The 24,638-nt window shown below is 35.5% G+C and overlaps 1 long non-coding RNA gene across 1 annotated transcript; it reads left to right on the forward strand.

The window, feature by feature from the left end:
* Positions 1-233: 233 nt before the first annotated feature.
* On the forward strand, positions 234-4,795 carry LOC311436655. The gene is made up of 3 exons (XR_014693003.1): positions 234-1,725; positions 3,810-3,945; positions 4,076-4,795. It is a non-coding gene; the product is annotated as an uncharacterized lncRNA (long non-coding RNA).
* The last annotated feature ends 19,843 nt before the right edge of the window (positions 4,796-24,638 follow it).

The raw sequence follows: 24,638 nt of genomic DNA on the forward strand, positions 1-24,638 counted from the left end.
CATTTGACAAACCGCTGGATCCACAACATTTCACTGGAGTCCTTACTAACACCTTCAGTGCAAGACTTAAGTTTCCCATTCACTGACCAGTGAAAGGTAAGAGTTTTAATTGTCTGCTCAGCAGGGGACTATGATATTTCTGTTGAAACAATCACACCAAACTGCAAAAAGTCAACACAAAGTGATCCGCAGAGTTATATGAATATGATATAGCTAACTTGGAGTATGTTATGTGATCCAGAGTCTTAACGTAAAAAAGATACAATTTTTATTTCATCTCTCAGTAAAAAATATTTAAATGAATGTATTTTTTTTTCTGCTAAAGTAAGTTATCCAAAACAAGAAAGAGAGCTTTAGAAGAAATATTGCAAATTGAAAACTATTCTGAGAAAGAAAGAGATGGGTTTTCAGCAAAAACTATGTAGCTTTGCTTCTGGAAGGAAATGCAATATTTAGCTTTTAATGGAAGGCATAAAAGCACTTGCTGAAACTAGCAAAGAGAAAATTTAGAATAAATAGCTGTAAAAGTAGTGACTTCAGTCCTTTCCTGTAAATTATTTCAATTAAGTTCAGAAACCACTAGTAAACGTAAAGTAACAAAATGTTCAACACTGACAGATGGAGACATGAAAGGATTCATCAGAATTTTCTGAGACATCACTTAGCTTCTTTAATACTTAAAACAGAAAAATCATTCTTTCTGAAAACTTTGATTTTACTCTTTTTTTTTTTTTTTTTTTTTTGATGATGATGATGATGATTTTTCACTTCTAAATGAATCCTTGAAATATTTGGTAAATTGATGTCTGGTTTACATATAGATCATGGTAGTTATAGGCTGTGTAAATGCACCACGGTTAACTCCAGTCTGTATTATTATTTCTGAGTCTCTGAGCTGTCAGAAAAGAAATTATGAACTCTGGATACATGATAAATTAGGTGCGTGAGAAAAGAATCCACTGATGCCAGTGCTCTATTAACAAGGGAAGCAATGAAATGTGTTTAATAAACCCCAGCTCTTTCTTGGTCTTAAGCCCTTTGCTGAGTGTCACCCCCAGTGTTATTCCCAAGACATGAAAGTTATGACTCAAAATTCTGAATAAAGAATATCTTTTATTAAAAAATAACATAAAATAAAAAAGTTAGAGCAAGAGATAGTTCTTTCTTTCTTCTAATGCACAATGGAGAAGCAAACAACTGTTTTATAAAATAGAGCTCAGTAGCCAGAGCACAGCTGTAAACACATAAAGAGGACATCCAGGTTCAGCTGCCCTAAGAGGGTCTAAATCCACATTTGTGCTCTTGGAAAGTGCTATTACCTCTTGACCAAAGGCTGCTTCAGGGGCATTGTTTTCCTCACCTTTTGAAACTCTACACTCCAAAAACTTCAGGTTGCTTTGGGCAGGAAAAGTGTGTCATGCTGCTGGCAGGGTATTCATTTGAGAGGAGAAATGGGCTCCAGTAAATGTGCTTGGTCATTTATTTCATACAGTCACTGTTAATTCCTATATTCTAAAATAGCTTTGCAGAGTAAAGTCTGTATGCAAGAGCCAGAAGAAACCCGCAGCCTGCCATGTTGCTGACTGCTGGGTCTCTCTCAGCCCATGAATCCTGTCTCCTTTTCTGCACTGTGAGGAAGACAAGGGAAAGATTCAAAATCACATCAAAACTGAGATGCTTTGGATGTCCAGGGAAGCAGACTTTAAGAACACATCATAAATGGAGGTATCTATGGAGAACATGTGTTCAGGGGTAATTGGTAGTTGACTGGAAGGATTTTGAGACCAAAATAAATATAAGGCTTCTGTTTTGTGTCTGTAAGACTTTCCCATGGCTTAATTGTATACTAGAGAAGCTAGACTTTTTAGAGAAGCTAAGAGAAAATTCAAATAGACTTGAGATAATTTAGAAGGCATTATTAATCAAATAAAATTAAATTAAAAAAAAAAATCTGTAATGTCTAACATTGGGCTCACTACAGCAATATCCATCCAATTACTCAACCAAACTATCAGCATTCATTTACCTTTAAATATCCTTTTTCCAAGATCAACTAGATCCCAAGCTAGAAATGACCACACTTCACCAAAACATTTTATGTTCTCCCACACAACTCCTACACACACTTTCCCGAAATTGGGTTGAATTACTCTTGGGCTATCTTCAAGGAGCAAATCTTGTCACTCTTGCTGAGATTTGTGACACCTCACTGCAACCAGCTGCATTAATTTCTGAGCATTTCCTCTTCTCAGGCCTCTCCTGAGTTACAAAATCACACAGTCTTTCAGCAACATGCTTGACACTGACAGCAATTAAATGTGAGAAGTTCTGCCAGTAATCTTTCACTCTGGAAAGGGTAATGACCTTGCTGAAAGGCGGGAGGTACTGTCAAGCTGTGCACAGCCCAGAGTAGGAAACATCCCTTCTGGTAGCTCCTCTGCCATGGTCCTTCTGGCAGTCCTTCAGTGGCTCAGTTCCCGAGTTTGAGTTATTCTTTTCTTGCCTTGCATATGAAAGCTAATTTTCCATGTGACATACTATGTTCAGCTACTGCAGTGATGAACACCAAGAGACACAGGATGGGGAAAAAAAAAAAAAACTGACTACGTAATTGCCTGGTATAGCAGCTGTTGCCAGGCCTCATATCTATGTCCAGTTTTTGCTGCTACTTCAGGGAAGCACTGCAGAAGGTCCCATTATGCAATCCAGAGCCTTAGGATATGCAAAGCAGATGCAGTAAAACCTGGCACCAACCAAAGCATAAATTTGACCCTGTCCCAAATTGATTATTAAACATGACAGTAATTTTCCCTATAGTTCTGAAGTCTGAATCAATCCTAACCCTGACCTTACTTACCCTAGTATGACTCTATTGATTTAGCACAATTCTACTTCAGTGAGGGCAGAAAAGGGTCATAAAATTTAGCCCTAGGTGACTTGGTACCGTATAATCCATGATTAAACACCAAATATAAATGACTAATTTCATATTTGTTAACTGATCTTCACTCCTTTTTAAATGGAATTTAAGAATATTTAGTATGTCTCAAAAGCAGGCACTCTGATGCCCAGCTATGGCTTTAGTTCACAGTGATTATGACTAGTACATCTAAATACTGTTAGTGAAAGAGGGGGGTTCATTGGAGTTCATAAGCATTAGGAACTAAATGATATCTAATACTACAATATAAATACACTGTATTAGGGACAACCCCTAAAATCATTTCATTTTATTGTGCAGTCTTCTGCTTCATGCCTAATCTGAAGCAATAAAAATATAAGGATGAGCTCTTACATCTTTCTACTTCTTTATAATTATCCTCTGTCAAATTCCTTGTGATTATATTGATTAAAGTTTTCTTTCAGTTTTGCCTGTAGCTGAGACACATTTCTCACTTATAGAGTTTGACTTTATTCTGTCATTTCATTGTGTCATAAGCACAAATTTAATGTTTGTTTATAGGGATGAAAGTGAATTGTATTACAATGCAGTCATCCACAGAGCTATTAAAAACTGTATTTTCTCAGCATGCTCCTGACATTGCTGAATTTTATTTCTCTGAACACAAGAGATAGAGCTTATATTTGTGAATGATTTTTTTCACATTTTTTCCATGAACATATATATACAATGGAAATGATTTTAAAAGGTCACAATCAAAACCTGAAAATATTTTTGAATGGGTAACAGACACAGAAGCTATAAGCAGTTATAAGCTTATCTTCTGATAAGAATTATGTTTAAAATCATGTTAAGTTGAAGTAGAGACAGCAACTGCAAGAGGAAAACCAGAAATGTCTTTCCCTAGGTGAAAAGCAGCAATACTTTGGCAGCCTTCACTGTGGAAGCACATCATGCTGCCAGCAGTATGGCTCTCAGCCCTTCTTCTCCAGAGATCCTGGGAAAGTGCATCCCCCTCCAGCTGTAACTTCACCAGATCTGTGGTGAGTATGGGCTGAGGGGGAGAACAGCAAACCAAGGGTGCAAAACAGGAAGAAAACATTCATTTCCCACCACCCAAATAGTCCATCCTAGACCTTCACTAAACATTCGAGTATGCTTTCTCTGTTTCAGACTGACAGACTCCTGCACCCCACTATATATGAAGCCCAAATGTACTGCAGACAGCGCATGTAACTTAGCAGTGGCAGGGTTTTCTACTGCAGTTGCCCCTGGCAGAATTTCTGCAAGCCCTGTGCCCGCTCCTGGCACTGGGAGAAGCTGTACTTCCAGAGAACAGCAAAGTCTGATGGCCAACCCTCTGTTTTCCTGAGTTGTCCGGAGTCTCAGTATTACCTTTCATAGTTTTTGGCTTAAAATATTAAAGAAGAATTGTGTCAATAAACATCAGCCAAATAGGCAATTCCATGAAACTGAAGGGTTGTTACTTCCATCTGACCAAGAAACACGCTGCTCTCTGTTCCTTCTGGCTGTGGACCAAGATACTGTGGTTCACAGTCTGTCCTCTTCGAGATGTATTGCTGCAGACTCCCCCTTTCCACCAGCAAGCGGAACAGACTGTGTCACACCAATTCTCCATGCACACCGTGATGACCCATCGACTGCCAAATCCCTTGTAAGGGTTCCTTACTCAGTCTGTCAGTTCTTTAAAAGGCTATGCCTAAAACACCTCCACCTGCTTCTACAGTGGTTTTCTGCTATCAGCCAATACAATCATTATGAAATGTGAAAATTTATCCTTTTTTAAAAGAATTTTTGCTTTAATTCATATGTATGCTTCAAAAAGAAAAATGAAAAAAAAAACTTAGAACATGTTAATAATAGATCTATAAGTGCTGCTGTTTAGTCTTTTAACATCTTTTCTGTAAGTAAGGAGGACAGAAAATAAAATTGCTTTATTTCATAAATTTACACTTGTAGTAAGTTACAGTCCCTGTATTAATTTCACCAAATTACAATTCAGTTCTCTAATTCACTATGCCAATACATATCTTGTTCATTTTCCATCTTACTAACATCTTAAATTCTGAACTTGAATTGTTGGGTGCCTATTTACATTTTAATTCTGAGACTACAAAAAAAAATCCTTTTATTAATAAGTCGACAATTCAGGCATTACATTTCCAGCTATCTCATTTTCTCTTTACGTTAAGAAATGCCATTGTTTAATACATATTCATATGTATATGAATATGAATTCATATCTCATATGCAGAATATCTCCATCTCTAATAGCAACTATTTTTTTCATTACTGAAAAGAAAAGGATCTGTACTTATTTCATAAATATAAGTAAGCCTTTCTGTGTTATACCTAATACTAATAATATATAATGCAGAACTGCATATGCCTTACACATTTTTCTAACTCACGATGTAATTACATTTACTTTTAATAAATAAATCCATTCCCACAGTTATTTTACTTTCACAATTTATGTTTTTATTGGAAAAGAAAGAGGGGGGAGTGTTTTTGCTTTGCTTCAAAATTTAGAGATATTTTATCTCTGAAAGAAGCTTTGATGAAGCAGTTATGAAGAAAGGAAAGCCTTTTGAATGTCTGAGGCACAGAGCAAAGGGAAGAAAGGTCTTGGGCCTTTCTGCAAATAGCTGAGCTTTCCTCCTGATAAATCAGGGCTTCTAGAAGAATGGCAGTGTCCCCACCCTAAGGATGTCACTGTTGTGTTGAGATAAGTGATCAGGAAACTATCTAGTACACCTACCCTTTATGGGTACTTCCTCCTGTGGTCCCTTCACATCAGCTTCCTCAAAAAAGACCACATAATTCCCTCAATACTGAATTCAGAGTTGAAGTCCTCTATTATTCAGCACCACGTGTCCTTCCTCATTCTCTGTGGAAAAAAAAAAAAAAAAAAAAAAAAAAAAAAAAAAAAAAAAAAAAAAAGGAAGAAAGGGACTGTGGAAAGGACTGAAATGATCATGTGGAAAGGCCACAGGTAGGTAAGACTGAAAAAATAACACCAAATACTGACAACTGAGAATCCTTAACAATGTGTCAAGCAATTTAATCATGAACTTAGCTGCCAGAATGTCATCATCAGTTACTGCCTTAGCTGTTTCAGCATAATTTGCCATTTAAATTGCTATTCTTGCCTCTCCAATCCTTCATGTGCCCAAGCCATTGCTGCATATTGCACTACATATTTTAAGTTTCCTCCTCAAAATAATTTCACAACTCTCCATATCCTCCTACACTACTGAGCCCATTTCCATCCCCTGTTTTGTTTTGTTTTGTTTTTCTTCTCTGTCACTTTCCTGATATATATATATCAGGAAATATATATTAATATTAATATATATTAATATATTAATATATATTAATATATTAATATATATATATATTAATATATAAATATATATATTAATTAGTTGTTAATCTTTAAATATAGACACATTTCTGATGGGTGGATTTTTAGAGGGTCATTTTCCAAGATTGCCTTCTCTGGTGTTCTTACAAGGTACTAACTTACCAGCAGGAATGCTGTACACAATTGTGCTTTTTGTGCATTTCTCAACATACTTAGTGCTTAACAAATGGCTATAATGAACAGGCCAACTCAAGCAGTCACAAACACTAGTGCCTCCAGTCAAAGAAAGGAAGAACCTTCATATTCAAAGGGAAAATTCTGCAGATTACCAATCTTAGGAAGAAGATCATTGTCTTAAATGTGGTTTGGTAAGGAAAGAAAGAAGATTCAGGTGTGCTGCTACACTTCAATTGAACTTATACACTTATTGAACTTATATACACTTCAATTTAATTGAATGTATACAAATATGCATACATGTATTCCAACAGTTCCCTTAATACTTAAACAGTTTTACCAGTACTTATACCTATAGCCAGTGCCATATAACAAGGGAAATAAGCCACACTAGCACCTAATTCTGTTTGTAGTAGGAATTAGTAGCTGTTCATAATTATTTTTAAATATCACTGAAAATCATATAATAAAAATAATTATATTGATATTTAAATTAGTTTCTAAGAATTGTACAGACAAGTACTAATATTGATTAGAAAAGGTAAAAATATATTTAATTCTTCAGAATGTTATTTTTTTATGTCAACCAGTCATGCTCTATGACAAGCAATACTGTTTCTATGCAGTCTGAATATTGGTTTGGCTTCATTAACCAGCTTGAACTATTTAAGAGATGAAAGGTAACTCCTCACCACCTTCACTGTAAGACTTTGTTAATTGTACCACTGCAGAGGGCAAAAGAAAAAGTTCTTTCGTTGGATCAGATCTCTCATCTTTGTTTACATGGGGCATATTTGTAAAAAGGAGATTAAACTTTGAAATCATAGCTCTTGTTAAAGAATTGCACTAATATTTAGAAATGTAACCTCTGTGTTTTCTCCAGTTATGACAGTTTTATTTTTGGTTTTGTATTGTTGTTGTTTTTCTTGTTTGTTTGTTTGTTTTTGGATTTGTGTTAAGTATGCCTGAACTTCACTGGTGCTCAATGTGAGAAGATGTAAGACATGGGATTCAGTTCTGAGTTAATGTATTATCTTGCCTTTACGAAAGCCACCACTAAGACTTTGTTCCTCAGCTATTATTTTAGGCAGATATTATACAGACTTTTTTTCTAAGCTATTAGTGCTCTGCAGAAGTTCATGCCCAAAGGGTGTTCTCTGTTTTAATAATGTTAAATTACATTTAGAAGATAACAGGAGTATTGATCTTAATAAGAAGGCAGCATTCTGCATTGGTCAGGTCAGCTGTGATAGATACTATATTTTTGGAAAGGTTTGGTGATTTTTATGTTTTTTATTGATCTTCCTTCTCGTCTATGTTGCTGTTTAACAGCTGAATTACCAACCTAGTTATTTCATTAGAACAAGTGATAAATAATGCTGCTTCTAGATCTCCAGTGCCCTATTTCAGATTCTGGGATCCTAACACAGATTCTGTCAATATTGGTTCAAGCTAAAGGCTATTCCTTCATCATGAGGAACATATCATTTTTTTCAGATAAGAGTCACAGAATGGAAAGATCCACAGCTTGTGTTTGCACAGAGGTCAAAATGCAAGTATTAACATTCAAGAACATTACAGTAGTTTGGATGTTGTGGGGGGGAAATGTCTAGCAACTTGAGACTGAAAATCTTGCTTTCATCTGTCTCCTGCCAAAGACAAGTAAAATATGTACATGTTCCTTACAGTATAACTCATGAATGTCAAGAGAGTCACCTTTCAGCATGAATCAGGAAGAATCACTACTGAAAATAAGCAGAGTGACATTCTGTTGTTCTTCTGGGTCTTTGCCATAAGAATAATGGGCAAATTTCATAAATTTAGTCACCTGATGAGAATAACTAGAAACTGGTTAGTTGTCAGGAGGAGATGGTCTACTAACTATGTCCATCTCACTCAAGACTCACCTTTTTTGAAAGCAGAACCTAGTACTAATTACTCTTAGAGATGAAAACATTCTGAATGAACTTAATTCTTCTGATACAGTGCTGTTTTCTCAGCAAACATATATAGAACTAGATAAGGTTTTGTGCACTGACAAGGGCTAGATGCTTGTAAGTGCTGCAACAATTTGCGTTGTTTCCTTTGTCATAAAGGAAACCTTTCCTTTGTCATTTCCTTTGCTGTGTTTCCTGACTAAGAAATACCAGGTGAGGAAAGAAAGGATCAGAGTGATAAAGGCACTTCTGAAGTAATAAAGTTAATGAAATAAATTAATGAATTTCAAAACTGATGAAAGGACTTTTGGGCACAGCCACTCGTTTTTAGTGTAAGGCAGTAAAACTGCATTGAATAGCAATGCCTTCTCTGCTGCCTCTGCTGATGTTCTAATTTCACCAGCTGGGAATTATATGCACTGAGGATGACAACTGCCATCCAAAGTCTTCTCAGCTTGGTAAGATTAGCGAGAACTAACAGTAAAGACCAGTCCTTTGCCAGAATTTTAGGCAGTAATGAAAACCTCCGTAGCTACTGGGACACAGATACTTACAGACAGAGATACTTATTTTTGCCTTCTAAGTGCTGAATAATTTAGCTGAACTGTTGAGCTCTTCTCTAATTTCTGTGTTCTGCAATTTTATTTCTTAAGCTGTTAAATAGACCTACAGCTGAAAGGTATCTTGTTTTTCTGACCAAGCCAACAAACAGGCAGTAGTCTACTTTTTGTTGCTTTCTTCAGCTTTTATCTTTCTGCTACCTCTAGTGCCCTAAACCATGCACTGTTTTATTTATTTTTATCAGTTACATGCAGTATATCTATTTTTCAAACACTGACAGGAACAGAACATTTTTTTCTGACCTACCGAGATCACAGGAGACAATAAACATTCTGTCCATGGACGCAATCTTTTCAACAGCAAAATTTACCACTTGCATCACGCAAAAAGTAAATATAGTTGCCACATACCCACATACAAAACTCTGAGTGAAATACCCAGATGGAACCACATATGCTGGCATTTTTCTGCGTCATCATCAAATCAATCTTAGTTAAGTATGCAAAATGAAGGATCTCATTCTTAACAAGGATTATGTTGTATTAATTAGCTATAAACATGAAACAAACAATCGATTACCTGTCAAGAACCTGAGCTCCTGTGATCCTTTTTTTAAAGTTAAATCACTGCAAATAATACTGAATGTGTAGCTAACACCAAATATGTAGCTATTATTTTGCACTGTTTTGTTTGACTGACTTCATGAGAACTTCATCTAACCTGCTATAGGTCCCATCTCTTCAGTATGCATCCAACAGAATTATTTAATGCTTTTGACATCCTAATGGTCTGAAGTTGTTTATTTAGAACAGAAATTCTATCTCCATTGCAGACCATATGCAAACAATGCATTTTCTTAGACTTCCTTTAGGGTAGGTTCACAGCATAGCTTCCATTATAGTGTAAAGTTATCCAAGTAAATGTTAAACTTCCAAGAAACAGATGAAGTGATCTTGAGCTGCATTTGTTCATCTGTGTTTTGTCTGCTGTTTTGTCTGGACCAAAGCTAGCAAGCTTCTGTCAACTCCACGCTGCAGTCTTCTTTATGGAGATGATGAAAGAAAGGGAGACCCAATACAACAAGCAAAATCAATTAGTTCGGGATACAACAAAGTGGTTAGACTACAGCTGCCATTATTACTATACATACTGTATTGGAACAGCATTTCTCTAATTGACAATCCTGTAAGCAGCTATCTTTTCTGCAGCCACCAAAATCTGCATATGGCTAAGAGTCTCAACACTTCCTATGTGTCAGACAGCTGAGGAAAGAGAAGAATCCTGATGGGCTTTAACTGGAAGGACCTGCTTATTTGAGTACAGTCATAATGCTTGTCTCAGCAGTCCCTGCTACTTTATCTCTGTCGACAGTTGTAGGTGTGTGCAGTCCTTTATGGATCCATCCATACATGGATCTTCTGGCAACACAATGCTGTGTAATACTGTCTTGTCAGAATTGGACCTATTTAAGTACCATAAGGTTGGGTTGCCTTCTAGTACAGCTGTTCTGGCCCCACTTATGGCCTGCAGTGATATTTACCTAGATTAAATATCTAATTTAAAAAGAAAATTGGTCAACACCAAAGGAGTTTACAGAAAGTGCAGATCATCTGTTTTGCCACAGGGATAATCAGATTTTCTTTGCAATACCATTTGCCTGTAAGGTCTGCATGACAGTGAAGAACACTTAAGAAGTAGAAAGCATCTCAATGACATGTCTCTGTGGGCAAACTACACAACCCTAAAGCTATCATATATTGTTATATATAGCATATTCAACATATAAAGTAAAACAGTATTTTGCAAAATACTGTTGTTTTGTTTGTTTGTTTGTTTTTCCTATTGCCACATAACTATTTTACCTGGATGTTACTAGGTAACCAGATTGAAAGCGGGTACAGCTGCAGCTTGATGAATAGAGGGGCTTGGTGTTGTTCTTGTTGTTACTATTTTTTCTTTAACAAATGCATTCTTCAGATTTTTTTCTAAATTGCTGAAGTTTTGGTTAAAATAAAACATATATTCATTAAAGTATGTCCTTCACTAACACAGTAATCTTTGCACTTTTAAGCCTTGATCAGCATAAGAAATTCTGCAAGTAGCAAATGATTGTAGTGGGTTTATGTGGCAAGGTTTTGGTAGCAGGGGGCCATAGGGATGGCTTCTGTGAGAAGGATCTAGAAGCTGTCCCATGTTTGGTAAGGGCCCCACTACTGACCAGAGTCGAGCCAATAAGCGATGTTGTTTTGTGCCTCTGTGAGAGCATATTTAAGACAGGGAAAAAAACACCGTGCCACACAGCAGCTGGGAGAGTGAGAGGAGTGAGGAACAGCCTTGCAGGTGCCAAGGTCCGTGAAGAAGGAGGGGGAGAGGTGCTCCAGGCGCCGGAGCAGAAGTCCCCTGCAGTCTGTGGTGAGGACCATGGTGAAGCAGGATGTCCCCCTGCAGCCCATGGATTACCACGGTGGAGCAGGGTTCCACGCTGCAGCCCATGGAACTATATTATAGCAACATCTCAAACAAATTTAAATTCATAATAATTTTTTTACTGAGAACATGTGATAATGAATATTGTGAAACCCAAGTAAACTAAAAAAAACATTTGTGGTTGCAATAAGACATTAAAAGGATCCAATTTTTAACAGGAAGAAAAAATGTCTTTGGAAGCTATCAACACAATTTGTTTTGATACTCTATTGAGGTAATCTGATGAGACCAAATAGCACAAGCTGCAATGGACACAAACGTGGGAAATTCTTGCTATATATTTAGGGAAAAAAAAAAAAAAAAAAAAAAAAGAAAAAAAAAAGAAAAAAAAAAAAGAAAAAAAAAAGAAAAACACAACAATTTTCTCCTTGAGGATGGTCAGCACTGGAACAGGTTGCCAAGAAGAGAGGCTGTGGGGTCTCCACCTTTGGAGGTATTCAGGACTTGACTGGCAAAGCAAAATGGATCTGATTAGACTTTAAGGAGGAGATTGAACTAGATATCCTCTGGATGGTCCTCACAATCCAAATTTTCTTATGATTTTTAGAGTCCAAATATGGAATTACATTTTACAATATTAAAATTACTTTTCTTAACCATCCATACGAAATTTTGCAAAGCTAAAGTTAACTATGTACCTAGTCCAAAAGATGGCCATATATGACACTTCCATCTCCCACTTAGTTCATAGGTAAGATATTTAAAATCTATGGATACAAGCCCAAGATGAGTACCTTATACCACCTGAAGAGAATAAGTTTCTTAAAATCACAGAGGAAAACAACAAATTAATTAAGAAATAATAAATCTGGTGACAAAATTGAAATCTGAAAAGAAAAACTAAGCTGCCAGCTGAATTGGTATCAACACATAAACTAGCTACTTAAAAATACATCCAAAATAATATAAATGAGATAATCTTATGGCCAAGACATTTATTTTTTTCTAATAAATAAATAAATATGAATAAAAGAGTTGATTATAAAGCTGTAAACAGATCTTCAGGAAACTTACCTTGCAATCTATTTGCAAAGTTCAATTACAGTAAGAGAATGGAAAGTCAATGTTTTGATAATATTGAATTAAATTAATTTAAGGTATAGCTACTCGAACCTACTAGATATAACAAAAATAGGGTTATAGACCTAGTAGTAGAAATATACCATCTTAGTATGCATTGTGGGAAAAAAATTTGGCTCCAGAGAGCTTTTATCTTCTTTCTGTGACAAAATTTATGTGCACTTGTGCAATTCCACAGAAAGAAAATTATCTTTGAAGAATTTCAAGGCAAGGAAATGAATTGTTCTTTCAGCTCTAATACGTATGGAATAGAGGATCAATTTAAGGTATTGATCAAATCTGAATGTCCAGGAAATATAAATATGAGGTCCTCCTATGTATGTTGCCTTTTAAATGCATCAAGAAGCAGAAACCATCAATAGAGACCATCATAGCATCACTATATATATAGAGAAAGAGAGAGAGTCATATTTTTCAGTGGTAGCAGGATAAGGCTGATGGTAAAAAGATGTGTGGTACAGGAGATTGCTTGTTAGCTTTCTGCCACCAGAATGATTCCCCTTGCATTAATCCAGATTTAGCTGATGTTCAGAGATCAATGTTTAATTTAGGGTAAGGTAGTTCACAGCATAATAATTCCTCTCCATTTGCATTTTGTCTTTTACTGTTACAGTAAAATAAAAATTACAGTGCTCTAGAGATTCTTTTATTTACCATATAACCAGGACAATACTATTACCCAACTGAATGGGTTATCCAATGATCTCTGAGCATATTGATAACACTTGGAGCTGTTCATGATGACAAAATATTTCATCTTCTTACCCGTACTAATTATTATTTAATGGTAAATATATATCAGCAGAAACTCTGTACCTGTGCTCTTTTGAACTGTATGATTGCAGCCTAATTATTGCTTAGTGAAGTTGGTATTTTATTCCATGAAATCTATTTACCATTCTATTTCCCTGTAACTTTAAAATTCTTTATTTAAAGACATCAGGTGGAGAAAATCACCCATTTAATTCCATGACCAAAATATATATATATATATATATGTTGTTCCAAATTTGCATTATTTTTGGCTAAACTAGAATACTAAAATAGAATTCAGAAATACTTCTATTTGACAGAGAGTTCAATATATCTAAAATTGTTCAAGAGCTGTGGATCTATGAACGGGCTACCAGGCTGAAACACTGCTTATGAATTGTTACTTTCCTTACACTGGTATTGTACTTAGTAGACTGAGAGGTCAGAATACTTTAATAAGATGTAACAATAAAAATTAACTGTGTTTTATGAGCTGCTTGTCAATATAATGTGATGTGATGGCAGGGACTTTAAGTGAATAAATATAGCTCTACTTTCATGGTGTGTTTGTATTCTGTCACTAATTGGCCTGTTTAGTATGTAGTTTTGTTGATTTGTAATATATTATTTTTTAAAATATTATGGCAACATCTTAATTTTAATTGTTTGTTAGTTTTATTACTAAGGGGTTAATAAAATCTAAGGAATAGGTATTGAAATTGAAAGTGTTTGAGGAGATGTGATTATGAGATGAAGAGAACACAGAACTGGATGTTGGATGACTGAAGTAATTTTGGGAAGCTGCCCAATTCAGTATGAGTTTAAACATGTTTCTACATGTACTACTCTTCCTATATGGCAATGTGGCTGCAATACAATTGTAAACATCCTAATCTTTCAAAAGGGAAAGTTCTTTGGGTTTATCAAATCTTGTTGCTTACTTATTCTAATCTGCAAATGTTACATTTGCAATCATGCACTGGCTGAGTGCAAAATAAGCATGACATTGTAATTAAGAATTTAGACACCTAATTCACACACATGCTGAAAGTTAGCGATCTTACTCTCTAAGTGCATCTCACTTAAAAAGAAGGGATGGAAGATCATCCATGGCTAGTGATTAATGTCAGGTGCATTGTTTGGGAGTAGAAGGTTGTTAGGGAAAAAGAACTAAAAGGAAGGAAAGGAAGAAACTGGAATAAAGGAACAGAGCAGGAACAGATGTTTAAAGTACAGGAGTGGAATGAAGTTGAAGTTGACAGAAATTTCAGTGGAAAATTAAGTTAGTCCAAAAAGCACATCACCACAGGACAAGAGCAATACATTCAAAAATGAATTTCCCATGTGAAAATGAACAGTTTACCTCCTTTTTGACTGGCTCCACAGTGCAGTCTTCCAGTGCAGGAGAGATGGATGGATATACTAACCAGATCCTATTGTCCACCTACTACAAGATCTCATTCTGTGTTTTAAATTTACACACCAAATTGCCACTTTATAAGGAAATGAAATTGTCTACTCTCAGATGCTTGTTCATTCATGGTCAGTGGAGTAGCACAAATACCTGATTCAGGGTGCACCATTAAGCATTAGTGTGTTTTGTGTGTGTTTTTATTTCCACATTTGAGTGTTTGTTTTTACCTCATTTGACAAGAAATTATTGTATTAAAGGGAAACAAATAACTCATCGCTGTATGGAATGTGAGGAAAGAGTAGAAAGGATTAGAGAAAACAAAATACCATATGATAACACAACAACCTACCTGAAGAACAATTTGAGAATGGAGAAAGAGAGACTGGAAGCTGTACCCTCAGGTCAGCATTCTTTATAATGCAGATATTATCATAGTGCGTTCTGGACATCTTGCTGAAAAGTGGCTACCAAGGCATAATGAAAACAAAGTTGCACAGCAAGCAAGCATCAACAAGATGGAAATCCAGATATCTAGAAGTCTGAATTTCTGGGGCATCCATCAGACTGCAAAGCTTCCCAGAATGAGTTATACTGTGCTACTTCTTCCCTCAAAAACTGTTGTTTGTCAAATTAATTCGTTTAAGGAGGAATATATTATGGGGAAGTTGCCTGGGATTCTTAAGTGTTGGTGGATTTTTTTTCCTTGACTTTTGATTATAAACTTCTGGTATAAACATATCACCTTTCTATGTATTTGACACCTTAATTGATAAGATCATTTATCCTATTTCCCTGTGAGGCTTCCTAAGTGGTCTGACAGTGCTATAGTCACCACCCAAGGTAAGTTATGATTATTACTTCCAGTCAGAGAAGATTTCAGGATCTCTTATTTCTCAGCCTTGGGCACGTTCCTGAGCCAGAAAGCTCAGGAGACTTCTGGGTAGACACCCAGAAGAGCTGGATGATCTTTTTATAGCTCTCTTTTAATGATGTCCTTTTAAACAAGACTGCTTTCCTAAATCAACCATAAAATCATTGTGACTGACTGGAAGACATTCAGAATGCTTAACAATTCTACATTAAGTTCAGTACACAGCCAGCACATGAATAGAGTGCACAGTTCATAACCAAAACACTTAAGAAGATCATGAGAAATTTGCTGTTCATGCAGGTACTCTAAGGCCCATTGACAGCAAAATGAATTCAAGCTCTTAGTCAAATCAGAAGTCATTTGTATCCGAATATGTTTTGCATTATTTCTCACCAACTATTTTCCTCATGCAAAGAAAAAAATGGGCATTCCTAAACCACTTTGAACCTAAAAGTTAATTTCCTTTTTCAGTACAAAACAGTTTCCTTTTCCACTTATGTTACACTGCCATGGGCAGGACTTATTATATGATGTGCCAGACAGTACACGGGGTCTTATATATACAACTGAAAAGAAAGCCAAAATGTTATTAAATTTATGTTTTGAAAGGTAACATTTTTAAATATATAATTTATTTCTCTGCAAAGAAATAGAACACTGTGAATGTTACAAAACAGGTATAAGACAGCCAGATAAACTGAAAATGTTCAACCTATAAAAATGATTACAGGCAACAGAACTGCTTAGCAGTCTTCTCCAATGATCCAAATAAAAAACAGGGACAGTGAGAACATCCGCTACTGCCTCTTTGGAAACATACCATTTTATGCCAGTATTGTCATTAACCTTCATGAATTCCCCTGGTGCTATATTTGAAAATTAATCTCAAAGAATTCTTGAAAACATGGAACTCCCTCCTCAGTCTCATGAAATTTCATGTTAGAGGCTTACCATTCCAAATAGACAGAAATTAAAGATAAACACAACCAGCAACATCTGCTATTGCAAACAAAATATGGCACAAGGCATACTTTTATTCTTGAAAGAAGTATTTACCACAAAAAGAACCCAAACCTCATCATTTTCTCAGCTTTTCAATAAGAAGAGTCTTTCAGGATACAACTTAGGAAAAAAAAAAAAAAAAAAAAAAAGGCCTGATCCTGTTCAGATAATTGTTGAGAGCATATATTCTATTCTTGATTATAAAATTACCAACTAAAGAGAATGTACATTAATGCTTAGCAGGAGTTAATCGAGCTCACTGATAAAAGCAATTAGCAAACAATCTCAAAACACATTAGTCATATGTTCTTAATTTCAAGGCAGAAATCACTGTTTCAGTATTTACATCCCCATTTTGTTGGGGAGCTCTGACTACTTGCTTTACTGGATACCTTGCTTTCATTCCTCAGGAAAGTCTCTAGGGAAGTTATGCCACAGCTGCAGGAATAACATCAAATTGTCAGGTACCAGTAATAAAATACCCTTCATCTCTAATGTAGTTTGTCTTTTTTTTTTCTTTTTTCTTTCTTTTTTTTTTTTTTCCCAGCATAAAACTGATAATCTAGGGCAGATGTGCTGCAACATGGATCTGCAAAAAGTGGCCTGCCAGTGGAGTTGGGAAAAAAACATTTTGTTTTCAGAAGCTGGTAATGTAGGTCAGGGAAAATAACTACTTAGCAATTATGCATCAAAAGTGTCTGTCATATATCCTTCATCTTGCTATCTCTCACCCAATTATTTCATCCTCTATCCAATTCACTGGTGTATAGAGTCTTGTAAAGCACATTTTTCATCTAGACCACTATTAAAAGATTTTTTTCTGTCACCTGTGCAAAAAAGAGTCTGTGACATCTATCATAGTGACAGCAGCATATATATTAACTCCTTAAAAAATATAAAACTTTAATTTTGTTGAAGCATTAGTCATTCTAATTATTGCTTTCAAGGTTTAGTTTGTGCTTTTAAGACTCATCCAAAGAACCCTTGTTTTCCAATTCTAAATGTGAAAATGGCATCACACAAAAACTTTGACCCAACAGCTTTTTCAATACAACTCAAGAAGCATAACTACTTCTGACTCTTTGAATGTAGGAATAGATAAATAAGAACACTGCAGAGACTGCACAAAATGCTGAAGGGCTGATCACATTCTATCCAATCTTCTTACAGAGTGCCTCTGCTCCTTGTTGTGGAGCAAGTTGTCACCTGTTTTTAGTTCACCCTTTTTCCCCACAGGTTAAGATGTATGCATGGCAGAAGCTTACTTTCCTCCAATATGTTAAAATAGATGTTTCAAAATATGGGCAAACGTTCTTAACAGAAATATATTTATTATTTTTTTAAAGGATAAATAAATCGAAACACAACAAGTTTTTAGTGCCATCATATCTATGTGACTACATATTAATTCATGATGAAAAAATGCAAATTCTGAAAAAAAAAAGGGCAAAAATGAAACTAGGGACATCTTGAAACGTATTTACAGCTCAAAAAAAAAAAAAAAAAAGTCTTGGATTTCAGAAACTGTAATGCTAAATATACAGGCCACATAAGCATAATTTGAAATGGGTTTAGGCATTACATTCTCTTTAGAAAAAAAAAAAGTCCACATGGCTCCACTACAATTTGTGTTTGATCTCCATCTGCTGAGTCTAAGGATGGGCAAAACACAGAGAGATAAAACAGTGTATGATTCTATCTCCATTAAGATGCATTCATGTACATGGTATTCATCAGGTGTATGGATATGAACAGTACTTCAGAAGTAAACAGGACCACAAAAGCAAACAAATGGAAAAGAATAAGAATAATTGATTACATGAAAAAGTCTAGCTAGATGTAAGTTTTTTTCATGCAAAGTCTTAATTTTATGTCTGCAATTCTGAAACAATTTTTAGATTGTTCTTTGTTGCTTTCCCTATACATGTAGTATAATCATTGCACTAACTGAATACATGAAACTACTATTATTATTACTACTGAGTTCTAAATAATTTTTATTTAACAGATATGACCTAAGAGAAATGGATTAGTCTTTGTGTATCATGTGATTGCTATTAATAGGCAGATAAGTAAATAAATAAATAAATCAGCTATAATTTTCAGCCAGTATCCAAATATATTGCTCCTTGTCAATGTTGAATACAGACTACATTGCAGTCACTAACGGCTTCTCTTCAGGAATCATTTCAGCAACATAAATGATACCCATTTATACATGCCCAAAGTCTACAGAATATAGTTATCCTCAATGACACTGTAGGATGCTGATCTCCAGCTCTGCCAACTGATGTCCTAGCTTGATATTTACCCCTATGAACCTGTCTGTTGATGAGCAGGCTGTATCTGACTCTGACCAGTGGACTGACTTCCCAGCTTGACCTCAGACTTACCTCTCCACTATGCCTAATGCCCTTGGCTGGGGCTGCCCCCAGATTCTCCATGTCCCCTCTGCTCTCTCATGCCCCCACTGCACTCTGCTCCTCAGGTAGCAGCTGGCCCTCACTATGCCAAGACACCCCCATGACCTTCAGACACCTCCTGATCAAATGAAGAGACTCGGACAGCCCAGCTTGACTGACATCTATGAGAATTGTGCATTGGCATTGCAGTCACTGTAATGCACATCTCCCCAGTCTCCAACCCAGTAGGGTTGGTTTCTTTCCAACCTGATTGACAGCCAGGGATATAGGATGGGCCATTTAGCCAAAGACAGACTCTAGGGCTGACAGCTCTGAAATGGCTACATGTGATGATGCAGCAACTTGGACGTGTTTGTCAGTAACTCCAAATGCAAGCAGAAAGGGCAGAAATTTCTTAAAATGATCTAAGAGGAAATTTTAAAGAAATTTTCTATTCTGAAAAGATACTTCAGTTAAAAAAAAATAATAATAATAAATATATATATATATATACATAAAGAAAAATCCTATCTCTATGCATATTTTGAACATGCTGAGTCTGGAAATAAAAATAGCTGTTTGATGCTTTGTGTTCCCATTTGCCATGCAACAGCATCACAGCTAGGAGACTGAACTAGATTTCATTCCTTCTGCACATCTTCAAGTGTTTTTTTTTCTGCACCTAATCACTTACATCTGTTGTCAGGGCATGGCTGGATAACAAAGGGTTTGTTGCACAGCTGTCAATGATGCTCTAATTTGGCTTCTAGTAACAGTGAAGATAAACAAGATGGAAAGAAGTCAGCTTGATTCCTAGAGTTCCTGCTGGGTCACTAAGGCTAAATGTTGTAGGAGGAAAATTATGTATAGCGGCTTTGATCCAATTAAGAGTTTATTCTCATAGTTAACAATAAACATATGCAGAATTTCACTGTCTTGTAACTTTGTACATTTGACATATCAATCTGAGAGGGAAAAAGCTCATAGAGGTTATACATTTTCTGTATAATAGGATCACAAAAGCACTCCTAGAAAACACAAAGCTAAACTGCTGATGAATATAGAAAACACAAAGTTAAAATGCTGATGAATCTAGTTGCCTTTCTGTTTAAAATTTTCTTATACACACCAGTTTTACCTTATATATATAGATACCAGGTTTAAAAATTTGGCTGCAGTTCCATTTCTTTTATTTAAACAGGACATCAAAGAAGTTCAGCTCTCCAGATAGGTGTACTTTGTGTTGTTTTTTCTGAATTCAGCACAGAAACTAGTACATGGTTTCACAATAGCTACTGTAACCCTCATCTGTGTTTTAAGTTTTCAATCTACTTATCTTATTTTAGGAGTCTAAAAATAATAAGGTTGGGGAAAAAGTTGCTATTAAAAACATTTTCCAAATTTTTTATAAACTTTTACTTGCAAGGGATACCTATTTACCATCAGTCAAATTCCTGCTTGCCTACTGAGCATTTGAAACATCTTTTTTCTTCCTCCACTTGAGTTTTTTTCTCAGCAGGTACATAAGAAATACAAATATTCCTCAGAATCAACCAGGAGGAAAAGGTGAACACTGCCAAGATGCTGACTATGGTTATACCACCTTGCTGACAACTGTTTTCCCTATGCATTTAGCAGGATATACCAACAGGCCAGGTGACATCAGCAAGAATATTTCAGATTTAATGAAGTAATTGAAACATCCCAGACTTTATGAGACAACGCTGAAGCTGATATACCACAATATAAATAAATGTTGAAAACTACAAAGGAAGCTCCTCTCTTCTGTAGGTGCCGTAGCCTAGATAGGTATTTTTCCTTTTTTTTTTTTTTTTTTTTTTTCTGTAATCAGCTAAGACTGTACAACAACCACCTAGCTGAATGTTTATTTCCCTTCTATATATAACTGGCATACAATGGGAGTGATGAATGGAGTGGAGTAGGATGATGGCCCAGCATAAACTTACCTGATATTTACTTTGCTAATAGTCTATGTGATGTCCCAACACAATGAAATATTTGTTGTAAATCACAGAAACCTACTCCCTGTGCTATGAACTCCACTGACTGGGTCTGGAGCTCCACAATATCGCAGAAAAATGGAAAGCTTTGTGCTAGAAGTGAAGGTTAGTCAGCTCTCCTAAATTTGGCTGCCCTGGTTTCAAAGACACCCTGTAATAGCTGGGACAAAACTGCAGTAATTTAGAGCATCCTCTTCAGTAGCCTGAAATCTGGGGTGTCAGTTTTTGTACCCTTTAGACAATTTAAAAGTTTTCAGAAATATACCAAAAGCCTTATTTGCTCAGTGAGAATCACTTTCAGAAAAAAAAAAAATAAAAGTTAAACTTAATTAGTGAATAAGAAGTCACTTCAAGGAAATCTATGTGATTCAACAAATATTTAAATGGTCAGATTAAATTTAGAGAAAAAAAATATTCTGTTGGGACTCACACTTATACTTTTGTTCTATGAATTACAGTGGGTATTACTATTAATTTTGAGAAACATTAACCATGAAGAAATATAATCTTTAGCAGAACTTGTAAATACTGCATTTTTAGTTATTCACATCAGAAGCTGACTACTCTTGAAATTTCTGAGTAATTTACTCAAGTAAATACTCAAGACATTTGTATAATTTTCAAACTGAAAAGAAAACAAACAAACAAAATAAAACCCACTGTTTTGCAAGATAGAATCTCTACTCTGGTCTCAATGATGGAACATTGTTTCAACTCAGCAGCAATGCCAGGATAAATGATATATGTTCTGAAATACAACACTTCTGCCAGAGAGAGAAAAAAAATAGTTGGACATAATGTATTTTTTGTCAAATAAAAGTGTCAGAGAGAAACTGTATAAGAAACACTGATCAACTCTTTATAATTCACCTTCAATGACAGCTTAAATTATTATATTTTTTAAGCTATCCAAACAATAAAGAACCTAATCCTACTTCTTAATTTGTTCTAGGGGCTAAAATATGTAAGAGAAGTTGAATAAGTTGATTTCATTGGGGCCTTCTATTTGAAAGCAATCATGGTTACAACCTATAATTTCCTAACAACAGAGGTTGGAAAACAGTTATCTTACCTCACAATCTGGAAGATCAGTGTATTTAAGTACAATTGCTAATAGCTCATTCTGACAAAGTCCTTTGTAGTTTCTCTCATGTCCAGGTGACAGTGTAAGTTTTAGGAAATATTCTCTCAATGCAGAGAAGGTTACTGTACCTGTTACAAGAATCAATATCATTGGTAGGACTAAAAAGCTAATAAGTCTAGAGTTTTATCAGCTCTGCTCACGCTTTTGCCATTACTTCTGTCTTGTCCTGCCTACATCCAGACTCAAAATAACAGACCGTTCATAGTAGCTGGTTGGAAGTCATTTATGAGAGTGGAAGAGGAGAACAGCTGTGAATGAAACACTTCAAAATACTTGTTATGTTTCTACTTCAAGCAAATTCAAGAGTATGCTTCAACTTTATTCTTAATTTCATTCACAACCAATTTAGTACTAAGGTTATTATTAGAATCAACACATAATTACTAGTACTAGAACTTTCCCAGTATTCACCTTACTTTAAGAAAACTCCTAGGTGTCTTTCCCTAAAAGATATTGTTCTCAATCAGGGAGATTTAGGAGTACGCAGAGTCAATTTCTTCACTTTAAGGTTTTCCCCCCACTGCGTACTTTATTTTCAGTTCCCTCTGTGGTTCTACAGCAGCATATGCCAGAAAGATAAACCTTTAATGGATCCCCTTGTTTTAAATAGGATCTTTTGCTCTAGTTCAGTTCATGATTCTTCATGCTTAACATTTTGCTGGGCACGCTGAGCAAAATTCTTTATGCATGAATGACATCACAAAATAATAGTATATTTTAATGCAAATTACCATGTGTATTTAAGGAAATGTACATTTCCTTAATAAACTAATAAATAAACCATATACATAGTTTATTTCAACAGTAACATTTCTCTGATTTCTGCTATTTTTTATTAGAGTAACCTTTAAAATTATAGACAAATAATATTTTTTTACGGCTTAATTAAATGTAGTTCAGTAACTTTAGGGTATGCTCTCAATTAATGATATCTCAAGTTCATATCCTAAACTTTGATTTGAACTTTGATGTGAGTGTAGGATTCCTAAAATTGGAAAATGTTGCTATGTTCCCACAGAAGGAGGAACTGACAATCAGTAAAAAGAGCCTTCCTCTGGATCAACTACATGAATCTGCCATTGGGATGAAGAATCCTGTGTAGCAACTTATTTGTAGAGCCATTTGGCACACCACTACTGACAAAGGGAGAAGCATTTTTGATAGGCATTAGTAAAATTTTTAATTCAATAAAAAGATAACTTTTATGTATATCAATGGTTTGGGCTGCTATCGTGTTAAAAAAAACCAAACACTTCATCTACTCCATTTTACCAATAAAATGGATAGATTAATGACTTTTGCAACACAAGGCTGTATAAATTCATACCCTTTTTAATACTTTGTTTTTAATGTTTCCCTCTTCTTTTTCTAGTTACAGTATAACATTAATGAGAGACTGCTGCATATATTAGAATGGCAAATGGCTTTAGTATGTTCTTTTAAGCGCCCTGTTTCTTAAGTTTGTTACATAAAGCCTTTTTTCCCCCCTTTTCTGAAGATCAAAAAGAAATTCATGTTATACCACATCAAAGGAGACTGGTGAAGGAATGAAGTGAACTTGGATTTCTTCCCCCTGATTGCAAAGTATACAAGCTGCGATCTTATTAAATAATTCATATCCAAGACAGTGATAATCACAATGTGAAATGACCTGATACCTATTATTCACAGTCCTGATTACATCTTGGTGAGCATTGTTTGCTTATTTATTTATTTATTTATTTATTTATTGAGTGGAATCTTTAATGTAATCTGTGTTTGTTTTTCTCTGACAACATTTTCCCTGTTTCAGCTCTCAGAGACTTTTGAGGTCTCAGTCCACGTACTTATGAATCCTATGCAAGTTCATTACTCACATTAGAAAACAATACTGAAGTGCTCTGGACCATTTTGGAACACTTCAACACCAGAGCAGAAAGTAAAGACTAAATTTAGTCAAAAAATACAAACAGTAGAAATGACAGTAGAGACTGTCTTCTTAGACAAACTGGACTGGATGGCTTCCATTCTTCCATCTGTATCCCTTCATTGTAGTACCTGGACAGATGAGTTGCAGAGCAGATCCTTTTAGTGTGGTCTTGAAGACAGAATGGCCACTATTCTTAATAAGTATCCTTAATCACCATATTGTGACTGGCCCGGATGCTTTGTGTATCCTTGGCATAGACTATCTTAGAAGAGGATATTTCAAGGACCCAAAAGGGTTCCAGTGGGCTTCTCCCAAGTGTTCTCTTTTAGTTGGTGGACACTGTTTTGTTCAGGTGGGGAGGAAGATAGATTCTCTTTGAGTTGGTGGAACTCTTCGGAAAGTTTCTCCACAGCTGAGACACAGGCCTGTAAGGAAGAGGAGAGACTTTCTTCGTACTGCCGGAGTTGTTTAGCCACTTCATCCACTGTGGGTTCCCCATCATCTTTCCAGGCCATTATTGCCAATGAGCTGACATATGATGATAGTGCACTCTGTAAAAAACTTCCGCTGTATGGGTCATGTACATTTGA

The sequence above is a fragment of the Aythya ferina genome (genome assembly GCF_964211825.1).
Source record: "Aythya ferina genome assembly, chromosome: 4".
NCBI classification, from domain to species: domain Eukaryota; kingdom Metazoa; phylum Chordata; class Aves; order Anseriformes; family Anatidae; genus Aythya; species Aythya ferina.